Raw genomic sequence first — 10,549 nt, forward strand, 5'->3', positions numbered from 1 at the left:
CAAATGAATTCCAACAGTAGTTCATGGCCAATGATTTCTGCTTATTTGCTGAGAAAATCGACTATTCTGTTCCCAATATTTTTAGTCTAGCCTCAGAAAAAGATGGGCAGAGTATAATGATAACATTAGCAAAAAATATATAAAAGATTTACAACTTTATAACACTTTCTATGAGCAGGATTTTCTATACACAACAGTAATGGAGTACCTTTGAAAGTTAATATTGTAAAGTAATGCATGCTGCCCCCAATTTGCATGTTCCAAGGTCTCACAAGCATTAAATCTGAAATGAACAGAACATTTATTCCCATCAGTTTAGTAGAGGAAATGCAGTTTTTGGGATGTTGAGAAGAGCTTACTAACTCTGAAATAATGACAAGGCAATCCTATGAAGGCAGAGTTTTGGGTTAAAGCGTTATCTAAAAGTCAGCACCCAGTATCCCTTTGCCCTTTGTCAAAGCAGCAGTCACAGTGACTTAATCCAGTTTCTGAAGCAGGACTGACCCAGGCTTCTGCTAAAATTCAGGTGGGTGAATTTATTCAAGGCTTCCTCCCCCAGCTATAAAAACGAGAATCAGAATCAGGTTTAATATCACTGACATATGTCGTGAGATTCGTTAACTTTACAGCAGCAGTACAATGAAATACATAATAAATATAGAAAAAATACTGAATTACGGTAAGTATATATACAGTACATCTGTTAAATAGTTAAGTTAAACCTAAGTAGTAAAAAAAAACTGAAATAAAAAATGTAGTGAGGTAGCGTTCATGAGCTCAACGTCCATTTAGAAATCAGATGGCAGAGGGGAGGAAGCAGTTCCTGAATCACGAAGTGTGTGCCTTCAAGCTCTGTACCTCCTTCCTGATGAAAACAATGAGAAGAGGACATGTCCTTGGTGGAGGGGATCCTTAACGATGGACTTCACTTTCCTAATGCACCGCTCCTTAAAGATGTCTTGGATACTACAGATGCTAGTACCCATGATGGAGTGGACTAATTTTACAAGAAAGTAGAAAGTAAAATATAAAAGAAATGTTTCTGTGAACTAAAGCAGAAAAATGTTAGTGCTGTACAAGAAATAGTAATCTTAATATATAGTAAAACTGTCCAGAACAGTTTTCAATTTCTTCCTGGCAAGCACCAACTATTTTCTGAAAAAGAAAAGCCGCTTATTAACACAGACATTTACAGGCGTTTTACCAAGTCCAACTCAAAACTTTGCTGACTCAATAAACCCTTTCTCCTTCCTCCTGTTTATTGTTGATTCCTGCTGTTAGCCAAAGCACTGTAACTACTTGCAATAAGCCTTTGATTCACATTTACTGCTCAACTGTCCTATTTAACTGGCATTTAAATTTCCATTTGCTCATTTTATTTGCTGCCTATGGTAAAAATCCAACATTTCTGCTTTTATTATCCAACCATATCGTATTATATTAGCTATAAGCAAACAAGAGTTATCTTTAATAAATAAAAGACATCCATCCCAATCTGAGATTCAAGGCATGCTTTACAAAGTTTGCATTTGTGTATCATTCACCAAAAGTGATGGTCTCCATCTTGAGTGAGTTGCTAAGTATTTAGTTGATGTTGTGTGGTGAACTACATATACCTCTCTGGACACGCCCCCTGCTGACTGCTCCTGTGGCTCCTCCCACAGACCTCTGTTTAAAGGTGATTGAGGACTGAGCCCGGCCTCTCTGTCTCCGGGATGTAGTATGGTGGTCAATCACTGCTTGTTCCTTCTTCCAGTCAATAAAAGCCGATACCTTGCCTTTACGTCTCAGAGTGAGTTATTGATGGTGCATCATGTTGATATTAAAATGCTTGCATAAATATATTTCAAATTTTTTAGCTTGTTTAAATGTTAACTCATTGTATGGAAAATGTCAAGTTTATTGCTGACTTCCACAAACCTTCAGACGAACGTTTTTAAAGACCCTATTACCCCATGATATTCCAAAGCAGTTTACAGCCAATGTAATGACTTCAAAGAACAAACAAAATACTGAGGTGGTCGGAGAACAGAAATAAAAATACTCAGCAGGTTAGGCAGCAAGTTACTGCTTCAGGTCCATGACCTGTTAATGGTATTTTTGTTCTATTTTGTTCACCTGCCATTTCTTAATCTTAAAATGATTGCAGGAAAACAAAAAATTTACACATACTGGTTATGCACTAACAAACAATGTCTTATACTTTAAAAATACATGTGATCTTCTTTCAACCGTGACTCTGTGATGCCCACAATGTCGTTCCTGCCAATCTCTAACTGTGCTGCAAGATCATCTACCTTATTTCATAAACTGCATGCATTCAAATGTAAAGTTTTCAGCTCTGTATTCACCACCCTTCCTTTCAATTTTGTCTCTCTGTTGCCTGAAGTTAAATTCTTATCTCATTCTAAATGCTTTGTCTTATTCTTTATTCTGGAGACTTCAGCACCCTCTCCTGTCCTCTCCTTCCCTTTCACTTTATCGATATTTTTCCAAACTGATTAACCCATCTCCCTACTATTTAGTTTAAAGCCCAATGCACAGCCCTAGTTATGCAATTCTCCAGGAACCTCTCTTCACCAATTGCATCTCTTCTGACCCTGTCCATCATTCACTGGTTAGCTCCACCAGTGAGCCAAAGGGGGTTCAGCTGTTCCAAAGGACTGAACAGCTTTTACAAGCAGCTAATCCTTTCACTCCCAGACACTGCCTTCAAAGAGAGTTTTATAATGTGGACATCCAGAGCAGCATGTGTAGTGGCATTTAATTCCCTACATCTTTATGAACAGGAAACAACTTTTCAGGTCACTGTGGGTGGAAACAGAGGGACTTGTAACCTGTGGCATCCAAGTTCAGATGGAGAATGACCCATTTTTTGAAGTTGTTATTAGTAGGCTATTGATAATGCTGAAGAGCACAGTGGAAAGCAGTACATTTCCTGGAAGAATCTTCTCCAGCTGTCTGAAGGAAAATCAATCTTAACCACCTTTCGTATCCTCTGGTGAAATAATGCACAGAGAATAGCAGATGATGGTATATCTGCGAGATTACTGTACATCTTCACAATACGGCTAAAAGGTTTCTCTGCTTCGAGTAATGTGAATATAGTTCTATCTCAGCAGTAGTCATGAAAGTCACTTCATTTCAGGATTATTAAAACAGTACAGATAAGTTCTCTTTCCAGAATAAGATGATAGCATGTTATGACCAAAATCGTAAAATTACTTGTCAGCATCAATGTTTACCAAAGCGTTATTCCGTAATTGGGAACTTCCATTTGTAGGATTTGTTTTCAACTTCTGTTTATTTTTCTGTGTCCATGTTACCAGACAGACAAAAGAAGTGACCTAAAAAAACGGGCTAACTAAATATTTATCTAGATTTTTGCAAAGAACTTGCAGCTCCAATTGGAGTGCCAACATTTTTGTGGAAGCAACATTGATCTCTCTCTTTCAAATTGTAGTTCAGATGAACCATACCAGACTAGGTGATAATGGAGCATTTAGCTAATTTTTCCAGTAAAAATTGATACTCTGCCATTTGAGCAAAACTGTTGCAGATGACTACTTTTGAAAGAAATAGCCCTGAATTTCTAATGAGAGGGAGCAGAGTTGTCACATTGTTGAATGATGCCTCTTGAAAAAGCCACCTCACCTTCAAGCAGTCAGCAAGTTTTGTAAAGCTGCGGCACTTACAGATTAAACATTTGCTGATTAAGCATCCTTTAGATTTGAATTTTTTTAGAGGAAGGGTCCTACGTGCTATTTAAGATTGGAATATCTTTCTTAGTTCTGATTAGACCTTTATGAAGTAGGATATTTTTCTATATTAAGAAAATGTAAGTTAAATAACACATCAATTCTGAATCTCTATAGAGCAGAATTTAAGTCAAATTCAGTAATAATAAGCAATGACCCATATGTCAATATTCAAATTCATATTAATTTGATAAAATGTATTCATTGTTTGTACTCTAGCACTTTTTTTGGAAATATGTCTGATAAAATAACTTAATATTTAACGTCAACATTTTAAAACTTGAATATGTACATAACAGTATTACAATATATACAAATAGCATATTTACAAATAAGTATGATAGGGTTTATATTCACTTAGTGCTTTCCCTATTAGAATGCCCATTGAAAACTCGCTGTCATCTAGAAAACAGGGACTTGGAATAAATGGGTGCTTTTGAGGCTGGAAGGATGTGACTAGTAGATTCCTCCATGGATCTGATCTTGGGTCCCACTTTGTTTGCCCTTTATGTTAAGGATCTGGATGAGGGAATAAAATATAAGTTTACCAAGTTTGCTAATGATACAAAAATAGGTAGAGAGTTGTGCAGTTTCTGTGATTCTGCAATGGTATATAGATAAACTGAGTGATTGGTTGGTGAAAACCTGGCAAATAGAGTTTAATGTGGAGAAGAATTGGATAGGTATATGGACAGCAAAGGAATGGAGGGTTATGGGCTGAGTGCAGGGCGGTGGGACTAGGTGAGATTAAGTGTTCGGCACGGACTAGAAGGGCCAAGATGGCCTGTTTCCGTGCTATAATTGTTATATGGTTATATGGTTAAGTGTGAGGTCATGTTCTTCAGTAAGGGGAATCAATAGACAGACTATTATCCATCTGGCACGGGAGAAAGAGAGTGAGAGAGAGAGTGCGTGTGAGAGAGAGAGAGAGACAGAGAGGAGAGAGGGGTAGAGGGGGAGAGAGAGAGAGAGAGAGAGAGAGAGTAACAAAAGTTCCAACAAGTCATTGAGAGGGTAAATGACATTTTAGCCTTTATAGAAAAGAGGGTGAAGTTTAAATGTTTTGCTACAATTGCACAGGGTATTGATGAGGCCACACTGTGATTTTGTGTACAGTTCAGGTCCCACTTACCTTACAATATAGCAGCATTGAAAACAGTCCAAAGAAGATCTATCAGGTTACTTGGTGGGATATGTGTGTTGTCCTTTTAAAAGAGGCTGGACAATTTGTGTCTGGTTGCTTTGGCACTTAGAAGAATGATGGGTGATGTTATTTAAACTTACAAGATCCCAAGGGGACCTGACAGTATAGATGCTGGGATGCTTTCAGAAATGGAGGTCACAAACAAGAGCATATACAGAATAAGAGATTGATCATTTAAAACTGAGTTGTGAAGATTTTCTTCTCTCAGAGGGTAATAAAATTCTGGAATGCTGCCTCAGAGTGTGGTGGAGGCTAGATCATTAGATTTATTTAAGGTGGAGAACATTAAATATTGGAAAGATCAAAGAATTGAAGACATTAGCAAATTAGCACAGAAGAGTAGTTGAAGGCAGCACAGTTCAGCCATGGTTGTTTTGGGTGGTGGGCCAGGCTTGAGGGATCAGTTACCTGCTGCTGCTCCTGGTTTCTATGTTTTTTGTTTTAAATGACTGTTTCAGATTATGTTAGCTCTCAGAGTATTCCAGTCTCATTTCCCCACTTACTTTCTTCTAATCCATTCTCTCCCATTTGCCTTTTCCTGATTCTCCTGCCACCCATCTACACTAAAACAATTTACAGCAGCCAACTAACCAATTGCCATGTCTTTGGGATGTTGGAGGAATCAGGAGCACTTTGGGGGGGGGGGGGGGACATGGATACAGGGAGACACATAAACTCAATGACATGTGAAGTGTTGATGTTACAATGAAATATCTGGAATATTCAGTATTGTAAATGATGGTGCGGATCTTTAAAAAGACTGAATGTATTAGTATTCTGTCTTCCAGGAATCTGAGAGCAAGAACTTTTTTATATTTCCATTGGCTCCAGGAGCTGCCAACAGTCACCGGACACTGTGCACCATCCACCCAGTAGGCAAATGTTGGGACATTTATGAACAGATTTTGCTGCACCACTTGTTCATTCCATACAAAATAAATAATAAATCATCAGAAGTCTTACACAGACAGATAATACCCTTTTTTATTAACCCATAATGAATCTGCACCTTGAAATTGTAGTACATTGCCCAGCTGTTACTTGGTTAACAATGAATTGAAAAAAAGATGCTTTTGTATTGATGGAATTCTTGCGAGTTTGTAGAACACAAGGTTTGTTAAACACACCCAAAATGCTGGTGGAACACAGCAGGCCAGGCAGCATCTATAAGGAGAAGCGCTGTCGATGTTTTGGGTCGAGACCCTTCATCAGGACTAACCGAAAGGAAAGATAGTAAGAGATTTGAAAGTAGTGGGGGGAGGGGGAAATGCCAAATGATAGGAGAAGACCAGAGGGGGTGGGATGAAGCTAAGAGCTGGAAAGGTGATTGGCGAAAGTGATACAGAGCTGGAGAAGGGAAAGGGTCATGGGACGGGAGGCCTCAGGAGAAAGAAAAGAGGGGGGGAGCACCAGAGGGAGATGGAGAACAGGCAAACAACTAAATATGTCAGGGATGGGGTAAGAAGGGGAGGAGGGGCATTAACGGAAGTTAGAGAAGTCAATGTTCATGCCATCAGGTTGGAGGCTACCCAGCCGGTATATAAGGTGTTGTTCCTCCAACCTGAGTTTGGATTCATTTTGACAATAGAGGAGGCCATAGATAGACATATCAGAATGGGAATGGGACGTGGAATTAAAATGTGTGGCCACTGGGAGATCCTACTTTTTCTGGCGGACCAAGCGTAGGTGTTCAGCGAAACGGTCTCCCAGTCTACATCGGGTCTCAACAATATATAAAAGGCCACACCGGGAGCACCGGACGCAGTATACCACACCAGCGGACTCACAGGTGAAGTGTCGCCTCACCTGGAAGGACTGTCTGGTGCCCTGAATGGTGGTGAGGGAGGAAGTGTAAGGGCAGTTATAGCACTTGTTCCGTTTACAAGGATAAGTGCCAGGAGGGAGATCGGTGGGAAGGGATGGGGGGGGGGGGGACGAGTGGACAAGGGAGTCGCGTAGGGAGCGATCCCTGTGAAAAGCAGAGGGGGGGGGAGGGAAAAATGTGTTTGGTAGTGGGATCCCGTTGGAGGTGGCGGAAGTTACGGAGAACTATACGTTGGATCAGGAGGCTGGTGGGGTGGTAGGTGAGGACAAGGGGAACCCTATCCCGAGTGGGGTGGCGGGTGGATGGGGTGAGGGCAGATGTGCGGGAAATGGGAGAGATGCGTTTGAGAGCAGAGTTGATGGTGGACGAAGGGAAGCCTTCCCTCCTGGCACTTATCCTTGTAAACGGAACAAGTGCTACACCTGCCCTTACACTTCCTCCCTCACCACCATTCAGGGCACCAGACAGTCCTTCCAGCTGAGGCGACACTTCACCTGTGAGTCCGCTGGTGTGGTATACTGCGTCGGGTGCTCCCGGTGTGGCCTTTTATATATTGGTCAGACCCGACGCAGACTGGGAGACCGTTTCGCTGAACACCTATGCTCTGTCCACCAGAGAAAGCAGGATCTCCCAGTGGCCACACATTTTAATTCCACGTCCCATTCCCATTCTGATATGTCTATCCATGGCCTCCTCTATTGTCAAAATGAATCCAAACTCAGGTTGGAGGAACAACACCTTATATACCGGCTGGGTAGCCTCCAACCTGATGGCATGAACATTGACTTCTCTTAGTTCTGTTAATGCCCCTCCTCCCCTTCTTACCCCATCCCTGACATATTTAATTGTTTGCCTGTTCTCCATCTCCCTCTGGTGATCCCTCCCCCTCCTTTCTTTCTCCTGAGACCTCCCGTCCCATGATCCTTTCCCTTCTCCAGCTCTGTATCACTTTCGCCAATCACCTTTCCAGCTCTTAGCTTCATCCCACCCCTTCTGGTCTTCTCCTATCATTTGGCATTTCCCCCTCCCCCCACTACTTTCAAATCTCTTACTATCTTTCCTTTCGGTTAGTCCTGACGAAGGGTCTCGGCCCGAAACGTCGACAATGCTTCTCCCTATAGATGCTGCCTGGCCTGCTGTGTTCTACCAGCATTTTGTGTGTGTTGTTGTTTGAATTTCCAGCATCTGCAGATTTCGTCGTGTTTGCTCGTGAAGGTTTGTTAAAATTGGACATAAACTGTTACTCCAAGAATGGCATAAACTTGGTGGACATGGATTGCTTCATTTATTAAAGTTTTCATTGATTCAATTTCAGGAATGGTGTCATTAACTTCTGCTGTCAAAAGAGAAAGCAACTTTGTGCTTTTGAACTGCTCAAATTATTCAGACTGAAGAATTTCACTGTCAGCTGGCAAAAATTTTACAGATTGTTTCTTACATCCAACCAACTGTTAAAGCCAACATGCTCCATTTATTCCAGGCATTTTGTATTTCTTGTGAAAGTGTTGTGAAGGATATAAGTTGTTATTTTCATGAATCAAAGCTGTAAAATTACTGCAGATTTTATATTTAACACATGAGCCACTGCAATTATTAAGAACTATAAGATCCCTGTACTGGTATTTTGAATTAACAATGTTTTGTTAGTCATACTGAAGATGTCATTACAATCTCTTCTCATTACACTACATTATGTATTCTTTTGCCCATTAGGCTGCTGGCATCTAGAGTAGCAATGAGGGTCCTCCATCTCTGGTGGTGTTCAAGGCTTCCTTCATCATGTCAATAGCTTCTTCGCTGTTTTCGCTACTGCCAGTCACGCAAGTCCCAGGTGGAGACTCAGGAATGCTGTCACGCTCAGATGTAGAAGGGTTCCATAATAGTTTTGTCTTACCAGTCAGGGTTGTTAGCCCTGAACCGAACCCCTGAACCTGGAGGACCGGTGGACCACTCTTAGTCTGTCTTCCACCCTTCGACCTGTTTGCCATGGGTGACCCTGCCAAGAGACAAAGCATGAAGTCCTGACTCCAGCCAACGTAGCTCACCAGATCATTGAGGCATGATAGCCTCCAAACCCTACTACAGGGTTGTGGTCCTCTTGGAGGAACATCTAAAGCCAACAGGAAGGAAGAGCAACAAGACATTGCAATTCTAATAGCAAGCACGAGGAAATCTGCAGATGCTGGAAATTCAAACAACACACACAGTCCTGACAAAGGGTCTCGGCCCGAAACGTCGACAGTGCTTCTTCCTATAGATGCTGCCAGGCCTGCTGTGTTCCACCGGCATTTTGTGTGTGTTATTGCAATTCTAATGATCATTTTATCAGTGTTATGCCCATCTCCTGGCAACACACAGTAGGCTGCTTCATCTCCTGTGTGTTGGAATGACTAAAGCCATTATTGTACTCAAAGAGCAAGGTTAAAGCCAACTATTGTTATCACATTAAACACCAGACACCATAAGGGTCTTATACATACACCAGTGCAGGTAGACAGCAAATCAGAATACAACATCACCATGTGGTTAGAAGACTAAACCAGCAGGCACATCACTTCAGCCCATGACGTGTTGAATGTGATGAAAAGTTTTCCAATTAAATTGGTGGTAAGAAGGAATTTCTCCGCACTACTTACAGGTCAATCTTAATAATATTAATCCCATCTTCATTGTTAAAGATGATATACACAGTTGGACCGCCACGTGTCACAGGGATTTCATCAAAGATAATGACCATTTTTCAGATTACTCATCATGCTTGCATAATGAAATTAATCTTCAAAAACCCCTGGCAAATAACTTCAATCAAAATGTAGTGCTCAGTGAAGGAGATTACCATGAGGTCCATCTGCTTACGCCGCCCAGCAATCAACCGATTTAATCCTAGCCTAATCACGGGGCTATTTACAATGACTAATTAACCTACCAGCTGGTAGGTCTTTGGACGGTGGGAGGAAACCAGAGCACCTGGAGGAAACCCACATGGTCATGGGGAGAACGTACAAACTCCTCACAGACAGCAGTGGGAATTGAACTTGGGGCAGCTGTGCTAACCACAACACCTCCGTGACTCAGAGTGACTTAGAACTGCATCGCACGAGCTGACTTATGAATGGTATCTACCCCCTTCCAGACACTTTCTTTCATTTTAGTTACACTTAGATGTACTTCTGCAGAAATGGATCTTTTGATTTTAATTTTAATATACCATTCACTGTGCTATTACTTTGAAATCTGATGACCATTTTCAGTAATCACTGAAGTGGTAATTCTGCTATTTTTAGAGACCAGTTAGGCTTTTTCTTAAAGCCTAGACTTATTTTCATTTCAGTCTTGTTGGTTCTGGCATGACAAACAAAGCCAATGTGCAAACCACAGAATATTCCACAAGTGGGCAGGATGTGTCTGACGGGGTGGGCAACATTTGCAGTGTGGCCCGTTTCACACATGGAGGCTTTCTGCGCATGGTCTCCAACCATTCTGAATGCTCCTTTGAAAGACATCTTCATTTTCTTTCCCATAATCTTGAACACCTTTTGCTTTTCATTTCACTTTCACCGGTACATTTATTCCTCTGTATTGTTCACCTCTGTCACGTTGCTGACAAAAGCAGTTGAGATTTCTCAGGGACAAGAGTGCAGAGAGAGAGGCGCTACTATGGATTGAACAGTTCACTGAATTTTAATTAGAACTTTGCTGAACAAGGGAAAATAATAAACACTAGGACAACAGTTAAAAACTCTCAAATTAGCTAAAAACTAT

The sequence above is a fragment of the Hemitrygon akajei genome, chromosome 30 (assembly GCF_048418815.1).
Source record: "Hemitrygon akajei chromosome 30, sHemAka1.3, whole genome shotgun sequence".
NCBI lineage: Eukaryota > Metazoa > Chordata > Chondrichthyes > Myliobatiformes > Dasyatidae > Hemitrygon > Hemitrygon akajei.